Source organism: Bufo bufo, chromosome 2, assembly GCF_905171765.1.
Source record: "Bufo bufo chromosome 2, aBufBuf1.1, whole genome shotgun sequence".
Classification (NCBI taxonomy): Eukaryota; Metazoa; Chordata; class Amphibia; order Anura; family Bufonidae; genus Bufo; species Bufo bufo.
The window spans coordinates 778,937,048-778,949,107 of NC_053390.1; the positions used below are offsets into that span (position 1 = coordinate 778,937,048).

At 50.8% G+C, this 12,060-nt stretch overlaps 1 protein-coding gene across 2 annotated transcripts in view; it reads left to right on the plus strand.

The window, feature by feature from the left end:
- The window catches only part of LOC120990372 (lysine-specific demethylase 3A-A-like), an 88,356-nt gene that overhangs the window by 58,210 nt on the left and 18,086 nt on the right, over positions 1 to 12,060 (plus strand). The window lies entirely within an intron of this gene.

Below are 12,060 nucleotides of genomic sequence, written 5' to 3' on the forward strand. Positions count from 1 at the left end.
TCTAGCAAGTAGAGTGTTACACTGACTCTATATTCTCTATCCACCATTCCTGATGTGGGAAGTGGTTGTGCTGGCACTCTGGTTCAGCTTTGCAGCGTGTTCTCCTCCGCTGGTGTGGATTTTACGCTGGTACTAGCGTTCGCAGTCGCTGCAGTGTGGCATTCCATCAGGTAGGGGTTCTACCCTGACGCTGGCTTGGCGGTTGTTCCTGTTCAATGCCCTTCCCAGGTGGAGGGTTTAAGATTAGCTCTCCTTCCCTGGGGCAGTATGGTACCATGGCTTCTACCAGTTTCCTCTAGTCTGCCCCTCAGTTTCTGCTGGCGGGGCACGCTGCGGCTCCTACGGTACAGGGGTCCTGGAGTAGCCCTTACATACTCTGGGTCCTCCTTCGTCAGGTGACGGATTCTTCTAACGCCGAATTCGGTGGCATACGCTGCATGGCCTACTCAGGTGGAGTATGGCATCGCCACTATCATCCGGTGACTTCTTCTATGTAGTGCCAGTCTCAGATGGGGAATGGGCTTCGTCCTGCCACTTTATCATCTGGCTCAGAGTTCACGACCACTCCGCAAACCATGGTAGCTCCTACGTTACTACTTCCCCTCATCTATGTTGATGCAGGGTATTGGTTCTGTGTTTTTTTTCTTCCAAGTCTTGTTCTGGACCGACTATTGGGCGGTGACGATTCCAAATCCAACCCGTTGGTCCTGGGTGTACTACCCGTATCTACAACTACCTCTCTCAAGACTTGACTAGTGACTGCCATGTCAGTCCGATGTAGTCATGCCTTTTCACTGCACATTCCGTGGCTAGACTACGAGACTCACCACGCCAGGCTGAGCGGCGGTGCTGTCACGGATGTTGATGGAGTTTCGTTCCTGGAACGGAATACCCTTTTCATCCTTTCCGTTGGGCAGTGTTGCTACACGGTCGCTGACGGAACTCCACCGCCGGTGGTTCTCATATCGTCTCTACTTTTACCTATCCAATGTGTTGATTCCTTGGCTTGCGGTTGGACATGCCTCATTCAGGCGTTTTTTTCTCTGTAGTTTATCAGCCAGCTTCTCAGTCTCCCCACAAGCCTCTTCGGCCCGGGGGACATTGGTGGAGCGCTTCTCTTTAGCAGGGGTGGATCTTGCAGTCCTGGGTTTTTGGTTTGGCCATTCGTTCCTTGCTGTCTCAGGTTCGGTGCTGTGTATCCTTTTCCAATGTCCTCTGACTCACCCGGGGCCCATAATACCTTCCTTCAGGGAATAGCACATATGGTTCCTCCATAACGTCCTCCTTTACCGCCTTGGGATCTGACCTTGGTCCTTTCAGCGCTCCGGAATTCTCCCCTTGAACCCTTGCGGCAGACGTCACTTCGACTCCTGTCCTGGAAGGTGGTTATTTCTTGTGGCTCTTGCAGAGAACCTCCTGGTTCTGACAGGCATAAGCGGTTCCCCGGCCCGTTCATTCCTTTCTCCCGACGGTGGTCTCTGATTTCCACTTCAATAAAGAAACTGTCCTTCCATCACTGTGTCCCTCCCCTTCACACTCTAGGGAAAGGGAGTTAGGTCTTTTGGACGTTGTCTGGCTCTGTCGATTTATTTGCCAGCCTCCAGTTCCTTCCGGAGTACGGACTCTTCTTTTTTTTTTTGTCATCCTGAAGGGTCCTCGCAAGGCATTGGCGGCCTCCAGGGTGGCAATTGCACGTCTGCATTTGCTTAAGCATACTGCACCCAGGGCAGGGTCCGCCCTTCGGTGTCACGGCTCACTCCACCAGAGCAGTGGGCGCCCTTGGGCTTGGAGGATTCAAGGTTCGGCCGCGCAGTTGTGCAGGGCGGCTACTGTTCTCCTTACTCACATTTTCTTAAAAAAAAAATTGGTTTTGGAAAATTTCTGGAAAATCTAAAATTTGCATCTAAATTTCAAAGCCATATGACATTCTAAAAAAATAAAAGGAAATTTATAAAATTATGCTAACATAAAGCAGACATATGATTGATAACTATTTTATTAGGTATTACTATCTGTCTTAAATGTAGAAAATTTCAAAAATAGTAAATTTTTCTGAATTTTCTGTAAATTTTTATGTTTTTCCCAAATCAAGGGGAAAAAAATATTGACTCAAATCTATCACTTAACCACCTCCCGACCGCCTAACGCAGGGATGCGTCCTGCGGGCAGCCAGGTTATTCCTCCTGGACGCATCGGCAAGACGCAAGATTTCCTGTGAGCGCGCGCACACAGGAGCGCGCGTTCACAGGATCGCAAGGTAAACAAGTTGATCTACAGCCTGCCAGCGGCGATCATTCGCTGGCAGGCTGTAGATGCGATTTTTTTTTAACATCAGAAAGGTATATTAGACGCTGTTTTGTTAACAGCGTCTGATATACCTGGTAATCTGGTGGTCCCTTTTGCTTGGATCGACCACCAGAGGACACAGGCGGCTCTGTAAGTAGCACCACACTACACTACACCCCCCCCCCCTGTTACTTATTAACCCCTGATCACCCCATATAGACTCCCTGATCACCCCCCTGTCATTGATCACCCCCCTGTAAGGCTCCATTCAGATGTCCGTATGTGTTTTACGGATCCGCAAAACACTGACACCGGCAATGTGCTTTCCGCATTTTGCGGATCCGCACATTGCCAGAACTATATAGAAAATGCCTTTTCTTATCCGCAATTGCGGACAAGAATAGGACATGTTCTATATTTTTGCGGAACGGAAGTGCGGACCCGGAAGTGCAGATCCGCAATTCCAGATCCGAGCGGGACAAAGTCTGTCCCCATAGAAATGAATGGGTCCGCAATTCCGTTCCGCAAAATGCGGAACAGAATTGCGGACGTGTGAATGGGGCCTAAGGGTCCCTTATCACCACCAGTTAGTTAGCCACTTGTTAGGTAGTTAGCTCCCACCGCACCGCAGTCACTGATTAGCATCATCGCTGTCGCTAATCAGCACTAGTACTATATAGTATCGCAATCAGATCTATATCAGTACATTAGGGTCACCTTAGGCTCTACAAGGAACACAGTGTACGCCAGATCAGGCCTGATCTTGTGCGCACACTTGCGTTCAGTCCGCCCCACCGCAGTGACAGAAATTTTTTTTTTTCTGATCACTGCAAAAACACTATAAAATCGCTGCGGCGCTATAAAGATCACTTTTGAGCTTTTTGGATCTTTATTAGCGATCGCAGCTTTTTTTTTTTTTTTGCACATTTTTTGGCAGAGATTTTTTTCATCCACATTGATCGATGCGAATGAAGAAATCTGTGCCGTTCATTTTTTCTTTCAGCCCAGAGGCTGAACGGAAAAAAGAATCTCATTACCCGTATGCTCAATATAAGGCCGCATGCACACGACCGTGACGTTTTTTGCGGTCCGCAAACCGCGGATGCGCAAAAAATAGAAGGCGCCCGCGTTGACTTCCACAATTTGCAAAGCGCGGACAAGAATAGGACATGTTATATTTTTTTAGCGGAGCCACGGATGCGGACAGCACATGGAGTGCTGTCCGCATCTTTTGCGGCCCCATTGAAATGAATGGGTCCGCATCCGAGCCGCCGTTTTGGCGGCTCGGATGCGGACCCAAGCAACGGTCGTGTGCATGTGGCCTAAGGAGAATAGCAGAAACTCCTTATGCTGGCCATACATGTAATAATTGCGGAGACCCTCAAATGCCAGGGCAGTACAAACACCCCACAAATGACCCCATTTTGGAAATAAGACACCCCAAGGTATTCGCTGAGGGGCATATTGAGTCCATGAAAGATTGAACTTTTTGTCACAAGTTAGCGGGAAGGGAGACTGTGAAAAAAAAAACAATTTCCGCTAACTTGTGCCAAAAAAAAAAAAATCTTCTATGAACTCGCCATGCCCCTCACGGAATACCTTGGGGTGTCTTCTTTCCAAAATGGGGTCACATGTGGGGTATTTATACTGCTCTGGCATTTTAGGGGCCCTAAAGCGTGAGAAGAAGTCTGGAATCCAAATGCGTAAAAATGACCTGTGAAATCCTAAAAGTACTCATTGGAATTTGGGCCCCTTTGTGCACCTAGGCTGCAAAAAAGTGTCACATGTGGTATCGCCGTACTCAAGAGAAGTAGGGCAATGTGTTTTGGGGTGTATTTTTACATATACCCATACTGTGTGTGAGAAATATCTCTGCAAATGACAACTTTAAAAAAAAAATTATACAAAGTTGTCAATTTACAGAGAGATTTCTTTCATCCAGCATGGGTATATGTAAAAATACACACAAACACATTGCCCTACTTCTTCCGAGTACGGCGATACCACATGTGTGACACTTTTTTGCAGCCTAGGTGCGTAAAGGGGCCAAAAGTCCAACGAGTACCTTTAGGCTTTACAGGGTTGCTCACAATTTAGCCCCGCCCAAAATGCCAGAACAGTAAACACACCCCACAAATGACCCCATTTTGGAAAGTAGACACCCCAATGTATTCACTGAGGGGCATAGTGAGTCCGTGGGATATTTTATCTTTTTTTGCCAGAAGTTAGCAGAAATGGAAACTTTATTTCTCGCCCAATTTCCTTGGGGGACACAGAAGACCTTGGGTATAGCTCATCTCCCTAGGAGGCGTGACACTAAGTGAAGACTGTTAAGCCCCTCCTCCACAGCTATACCCTCAGCCTGGAGAGAGAGACTGCCAGTTTTTGCTTAGTGTCCAAGGAGGCAAGACACTCCCTGCTCTGCAGGGCTGCTTTCTCCTTGTTTCAATTTTAGATTTTTACTTTTTTATTTTCTTTTTGTTCCAGATCATCAGGGATAACAGAGACGCACTAGACCTCTCTGTTCTCCCGGGGTTGAGCTGCGCCAGTGCTGGTCACCCGCACTGCTGCCTCCCCCACAGAAGGCAAGGTGGACCAGGGCAGCCCAGCTCCCCTGCATCCCGCCAGCGCAAGGGTCGCCCGCACGCCAAGTCCCTCCCCCGGCGTCCTGCCACTACGGTGCCAGTAGCTGAAGGGGCGACCCTGCTGGAACGGACCGAGGGTGAAGACGGCTATGGTGAGAGATTGGCTTCTCCAGCCCTACGTCCCCCCCCTCCCCCCTCGGTCTCCTGCGTGCCTGACCCTTACCTGGGCCTATGGACCCTTCTGTCCCTGCTAGACCTAGGCTGGCCCTGGGCTGCCGCAGGTCGACATCTGCTCCCTCTCTCCTGGCCTCCAGGACATTGGCACCCTTGTTCCTACAAGAGGAATGCCTAGGGAGCTGCGGAGGTCCGCACCTAGCTGCCCCTGACGGAGGGGTCATGCAGGCGTCCCACCCTCACAGACCCGGTCTCAGGGTCCCCCTCCCTCTTACCGGCCACTACTTCAGGGCCAGAGGGCCCGCGCCTTGCTGCCACTGACCCTCCCTGCTCTCACCGGTCCAGGGGAAAGGTGGTTGTAGCTGCCGGCAGGGGTGAAATCATATGGAGCGCTGTTCTAGGCCAAGGGCCCGCTCCAGGGGTAAAATGGCTGCCGGGTGCAGGGTCCTGACTTCCGGACACCTGGGTGGGCACCGCGGCCTGCAAAGGAGCGCTTCAACAGCCCCGGCTGACCGTCGGAACCTTCCGGTCGGCCGGGCGCCGAAGTCTTGTGTTCCACTTCAAGACGATCCCGCTCTATCCGGGTCCCCGGCTCGCGGGGTGGGCACCCGCGGCCGGTATGTGCCGCTCCGTAGGCCCGGCTGGTACTTTAGGTACTTGCGGCCCCGGTCAGCCGGGCGCCGCTAAAAATTTAGGCCCCGGCTCTTCCGGCCCGCGGGGTGGGCACCCGCGGCCGGTATGTGCCGCTCCGTAGGCCCGGACGCTACTTTAAATACTGTGCGGCCCCGGTTCGCCGGGCGCCGCTAAAAATTTAGGCCCCAGCTTCACGGCCTACTAGGCCGCAAAAATTCAGGCCTCTGTTGGAGGGGGCTGGAACTTCTCCAGGCGCGAATTTTTCCCGCCTGGAGGTTCCCCCGCCCACAGAGGATAGGCCTGTATGGGTGGATCTGTGCCCTGTAGGTGGCATCTGCCTCAGTGAGGCTGTGTGTTTAAAAAAAAAAAAAAAAAATATTTATTATATATATGACTTGTGGGCTGCGCAGGACGCTGCAGCCTCATCTCAGAGTGCTGCCTGTATACATGCCCCCCTTCCATAGGCGGCATGGTGTCGCGCTCCCCGGCTGCGGCGCTGCCAGGTTCTTTTTTCCCCTTCTGGGGGTTTTTTTGCCCTCTCCGCGCTACGGCGCTGGTCAAGGTGCATGCTTTTTTCTGTAGGCAACATTCGTCACCCTCTCCAGTTATGGTGCCTGCCATGTGCAGGACCCCCCTCCTGGGCGGGATACTGCACTCTCCCTAACTGCGGGTTGGCCTTGTGCATGATCCCCCTTTCTTTGGCGGCCTACTGCAGTTTCTCCGGATACAATGCTGGCCATGTGCACGACCCCCTTACATAGGTGGAACACGGCACTCTTACTGGATTCGCTGCTGGCCATGTGCGTGCCCCCCTTCCATAGGCGGAACGCTACACTCTCACTGGATTCGTTGCCGATCATGTGCATGACCCCCTTTTTTAGGCGGAATACTGCACTTTCACCGGATACGGTGCTGGCCATGTGCACGACCCCCTTCCTTAGGCGGAACTCTGCACTCTCACTGGATTAGCTGCCGGCCATGTGCGTGCCCCCCTTCCATAGGCGGAACGCTACACTCTCACTGGATTCGTTGCCGATCATGTGCGTGACCCCCCTTTTTTAGGCGGAATACTGCATTTTCACCGGATACGGTGCTGGCCATGTGCACGACCCCCTTCCTTAGGCGGAACGCTGCACTCTCTCTGGATTCGCTGCCTGCCATAGGCATGACTCCCTTCTGTGGACGGCATTCGGCACTCTCACTGGATTCACTGCCAGCCATGTGCATGACCACCTTCCATAGGCGATATGATGTACTCTCATTGGATTCACTACCGGCCTTGGGCATGCCTCCTTCCCGGGTGGCGGCATACATACACTCCCTCGGTCGGTGGTTGTTCTCTCGCCTGTACATTGTTGGCCATGTGCATGACCCCTATACATGCACTCTCTCTGGATCCACCGTCGGCCACATCATGACCCCCCTTCCGTGGGCGGTGTACGCACTCTCACTGGATTCGCTGCCGGCCATGGGCATGCCTCCTTCTGGTGGCATACACACATTCTCACCGACTGCTCGCATTCTCCCTGAATGCGATGCTGGCCTTGTGCATGATTCCCCCCCCCCCCTTCCTTTTCTGGGCGGCATACTACGCTCACCAGATACGTTGCTGGCCTTGAGCATGGCCTCTAACATGGGCGGAACGCTTGCGCTCCCCTTGGATACGGTGCTGGCCTTGGCGTGACCACCCCTCATTCCATGGGTGGAATTTTGCACGCTCACAAGATTCAAGGCTGTCCTTGTATGTGCTGTACTGGACTTGCACATGTTCCCCTTCATTGGCGGAGTAGTTACACTCTCACAAAATTTCGGTGTTGGGTGAATTGTCGCACACTCACTTAATGCTAGGATAGCCCTATGCATGTCCCCCTTTTCCCTAGGTGGACCTCCTGCGTTTCCGCTGGATACTGTGTGGCCATGTGCATGGCGCCTTTCTGGGCGAAGTATGGTATGCCCTACTTCTCTGACGTAGGTCCGGCCTTGGGCATCTCCCCCTTTTTGGGGCAGGCCTTTGCATTCTTGCCCACTGCAGTTTGCCAGGTACATTTCCTCCCTTTCGGGGCGGTCAGTTTGCGTTCCATCGCATTCCATATTAGTCTTGTGCATAACTCCTTTCAGTTTGCACTCCCGTAGATACTGTGGCACTCTGTGGCTGGCCCTCTTCGCGGTGTTATATTTTTGCAGTGAGCGGACGTTCTTGTGCGTTGTTTGGGCCGTGTATGCCTTCTCGTCCTGTAGGTGGGTTGGCCTTCTCACTGCTTACGGGGCTACTCGTACGTAGCCTCCTTCCTCCTGCGACATTCTTTTTCTCTTGGGATACGATGATTGCCGCAAGCCTTGCACTATTCTCTAAGGAGATCATTCTGGTGCAGTGTGGTATGATTCTTTCCGGATTGGCGCCCTCGGTGCTTCAGTCTGACCTGCTACCAGGTTCGGGCGCTCTTCTTGGGGAGGTCACCCAACTTTTCTTGGGTGCTCGCTTATACAGGTCCGGGGGACCTCCACCTTGGGTTCTTCAGGGTATTCGCCTTCTGCGTGGCGGTGAACCGGGCGTCTCTGTGTAGCGGTGTTCTGCTTTTGAGCTGTCCTATGGCCTCTCTGTTGCCCACCCCCCCCTTTTTTTTGTTGGAGGGTGTTATACCGGCCTCTGTCTCGCCTGCCTTTTCTCGCCGGCTCTGTTTGACTCCCACTCGGTACAGATCATTCCGATGTGGCGTCTGTTCCGGCCACGCTTCAGAGGCTGTTCCTTCACTGCCCTTCCCTCTGGGGAGAGCATGTTTGTTCATTTGGATGGTTATGGTGTTCCTTTTCAGTCTCCCTTGTCCACACTGGCTGTACTAGCTGTGTGCCTAGTTACCGGGTCTACCGCTTTCTGTCCTCCCGCTGGGTGCAGATTGCGTTTTTTCCATTCTAGGCAATGTTTCGGCTTTGGATTCACCTTCTCGGTAACTTGGGAGGACTACCATTTGGTCAGGATTGTCTTTTGATCTCCCACACCGGAACTGTAGTCTGTCTTCCTGTGGTGGCTACATTGGCTTCGGCTTTAGCCTGTCTTGTCCTGGCGGTTGCTGGGCAGACCCTTCGGTTCCTGTCCGTTTGTCCTTCTGCTTCCCCACTCTGGGGGGATACGGGACAACCTTGCTCGGGGGCCGACGGGACCAGTTCTACCGACTGTTCTACCCGTGTTACTGGTCCGCGCCTGATCATTGGGTTTTCACCCGCTTGCCCAGGCGACTCTAGTGGGCTCGCTAGTGTTCGCTTCTAGCCGAGTTTTCGTCCAGGATCTGTGGTAGGACTTAGGGCTTTACCTGGGGTTCTGTGGGAAGCTGGGCGTTCCCCCACTCTGCCTTTCTCCATGGTTCTGTCTTTCTCCAGTCCGGCCTGGACCTGGGGCTGGGACTCTGTTGCTTGAAGTATCAAGTGTCATTCCTGTCAGGAACTTCTTCCATGGAGCGGCTCTTGGGTTCCTTTGTACTGCCCTCCGGTACCGTCCTGGGAACTACATACTGGGCTCTTGGCGCTCCAATTTTTCCTTGGAGCCGTTACAGAAGTTCTCTCTACTCCTTCTGTCCTGTACGGTTGGGTTTTCTGTAGCCATCGTGTCTCTGACGGGTGCCTGAGTGGCGGCCCTTCTTGTTCCGAGCCTTCTGTCTTCCCCCAGGACAGGATTGTTCTCCATTCCGTCTCTTCCTTCCTTCTGAAGGTGGTATTTGTCCTTCATTTCATTGAGGCAGTCGTCCTCCCCTTCCCCCCCCCCCCCCCCCCCCGGGAACGGACACTTCACCGATTTGGACGTTGTTTGGGCCTTGCAGTTTTTACTTGGAGATCTCCGACTCTTGTCGAGTTCGGTCTCTTATGTTTCCAGGAGGTCCGAGCAAAGGGTTGACGGCCTCCAGGGTGGCTTTCTTCCGCTTTCTCAGAGTGGCTCTTGTTGTGGTTGCCGCACCAAGGGCAGGGTCCTGCTTTTGGTGTCACCATTCATTTGGCCAGGGCCGTCTGTTTTTTCCTGGGCCGGAGGCTTTAGGCTTCGGCCATCCATTTGTGCAAGGCGGTCACTGGTCTTCCTTGCACACCTTACCGAGTTCTACAGGGTGCATACGCGGGCTTCGGCGTATGCTGCCTTGGGCCGCCTGGTCTGCAGGCGGCGGGTTTTTTTGATGCCTTCGGGTGCTTCGCCTTGGTGCTGTGGTCCCTCCCCCTTTGGACTGCTTTTGAACGTCCCAAGGTCTTCTGTGTCCCCCAAGGAAATTGGGCGAGAAAACGAGATTTTTGTATAACTTACCAGTAAAATCTCTTTCTCGCTCTTTCCTTGGGGGACACAGCACCCACCCATTCTTTGTTCTTCTCTGACTGTTTCCGAGTTTGTTTTACCCTTAGGGTAGTTGGCTTGTTGGTTCCAATTTTTTGGACTTTGCCTTTTCTCACTACTTGGACACGCAACTGGCAGTCTCTCTCTCCAGGCTGAGGGTATAGCTGTGGAGGAGGGGCTTAACAGTCTTCACTTAGTGTCACGCCTCCTAGGGAGATGAGCTATACCCAAGGTCTTCTGTGTCCCCCAAGGAAAGAGCGAGAGAGATTTTACTGGTAAGTTATACAAAAATCTCGTTTTTTTATTTTTTTTTCTCAGTGTCATTTTCCGCTAACTTGTGAAAAAAAATTAAATCATACATGAACTCACCATGCCCCTCCGCGAATACTTTGGGGTGTCTTCTTTCTAAAATGGGGTCATTTGGGGGGTATTTATACTATCCTGGCATTCTAGCATCTCAAGAAACATGACAGGTGCTCAGAAAGTCAGAGCTGTTTCAAAATGCGGAAATTCACATTCTTGTACCATAGTTTGTAAACGCTATAACTTTTGTGCAAACCAATAAATATACACTTATTAAATTTTTTTTTTTATCAAAGACATGTAGCACAATAAATTCTGACACAAACTTGTATAGAAATGTAATTATATTTGAACAATTTAACCAGAGAAAGTTAAAAATACACTTTTTTTTTTTTTTGAGAAAATTGCGGCCTATTTTGATTAATATCGGAAAAACGAAAAATCTTAGCAGCAATCAAATACCACCAAAAGAAAGCTGTATTTGTGAGAAGAAAAGGAGGTAAAATTCATTTGGGTGGTAACTTGTATGACCGAGCAATAAACCGTGAAAGTAGTGTAGTGCAGAATTGTAAAAAGTGGTCTGGTCATTAAGGGGGTTTAAGCTAGGGGGGCTGAGGTGGTTAAACTAGCAGAAGGACCCTGCTTTGCACGGGTATATTTCATCTATTTCATTTAATGTTTGTGTTTGTCATTAAAAGATATCGACAGTATCCCCTATAACAGGGCTGTCTGAGCATGAGCTGCAGTGAGAAAGTCACCCACCCTCCCACCCCTGAAGCTGACAGAAGTTGATTTTTACCTTCATTTTTTCAATCCCTGTCGGCTGTGGAGTGGGAAGGGGCGTGGCCTGACTGTATTGGGGGTGTTACTTAGCGGGTCCTGGGGGATGGGTTTTTAAGTCCTTCTTTTGAGGGTGGCCTGAATGGCCACCCTACCTGCCCCCTGAACTGTCCACAGCACTCCGCTCCCTTAACAGTGTCATCCACAGCTCCCTGCCCCTTTAAAGCTGACCTACAACAGTGAAGAAAAATGGCTGGGTTGTTATGGAAACCTGGTGTAAAACTGTGTGCATGTGGAGACTAAGGACCTGCGAGCTTCTATTGTTTGATAAGGGTCATGTGACCGTGTATATGGCAGTTGGGATATGAAGAGAGAGACCTGCAGGCTTCTATTGGCTAATGTAGGTCATGTGATGTGCCATATTTGCAATTTTGGGGAATATCTCAGGAATGGTATGTGCTAGAGAACTGTGAACCCCACAAGATTTATTTCCAGGTAGCAAGGAATGTGTATACCAAGTTTCGTTGAAATCAATGGTTGCGTTTTTGAGTGATCGCGGAACATACATACATGCATGCATACATACATATATACGTCCTTTAGAGAGAGATAGATATAGTACAATCTCAGAATCTGTTAGATAAGTAAATCCATGCCAAAGTTATTACCACATAAAGTGACAGGTCAGATTTGCAAAAATAGGCCTGGGCAGGAAGGTGAAAACAGGTCTAGGGTAGAAGGGGTTAATGAGTCGCACATACTGTAGGCTTGCAGGGTAGCTACCCATGGGTGGTACTGGAGAGAGTTTCCTTCCATCTGGAGGAGAGCGAGTTTGCATGATGTTTCTTCTGAAATGACGTGATTGGTGAACATAACTAATATTTTCATAAATATATTTGTTTTTGTTTTTTTAATAACAAATTTGTTATACTTTTCATTTATATGTATGTATTCGACAAGAAAGAACAAGGGACAACGATCCCAAAAAGG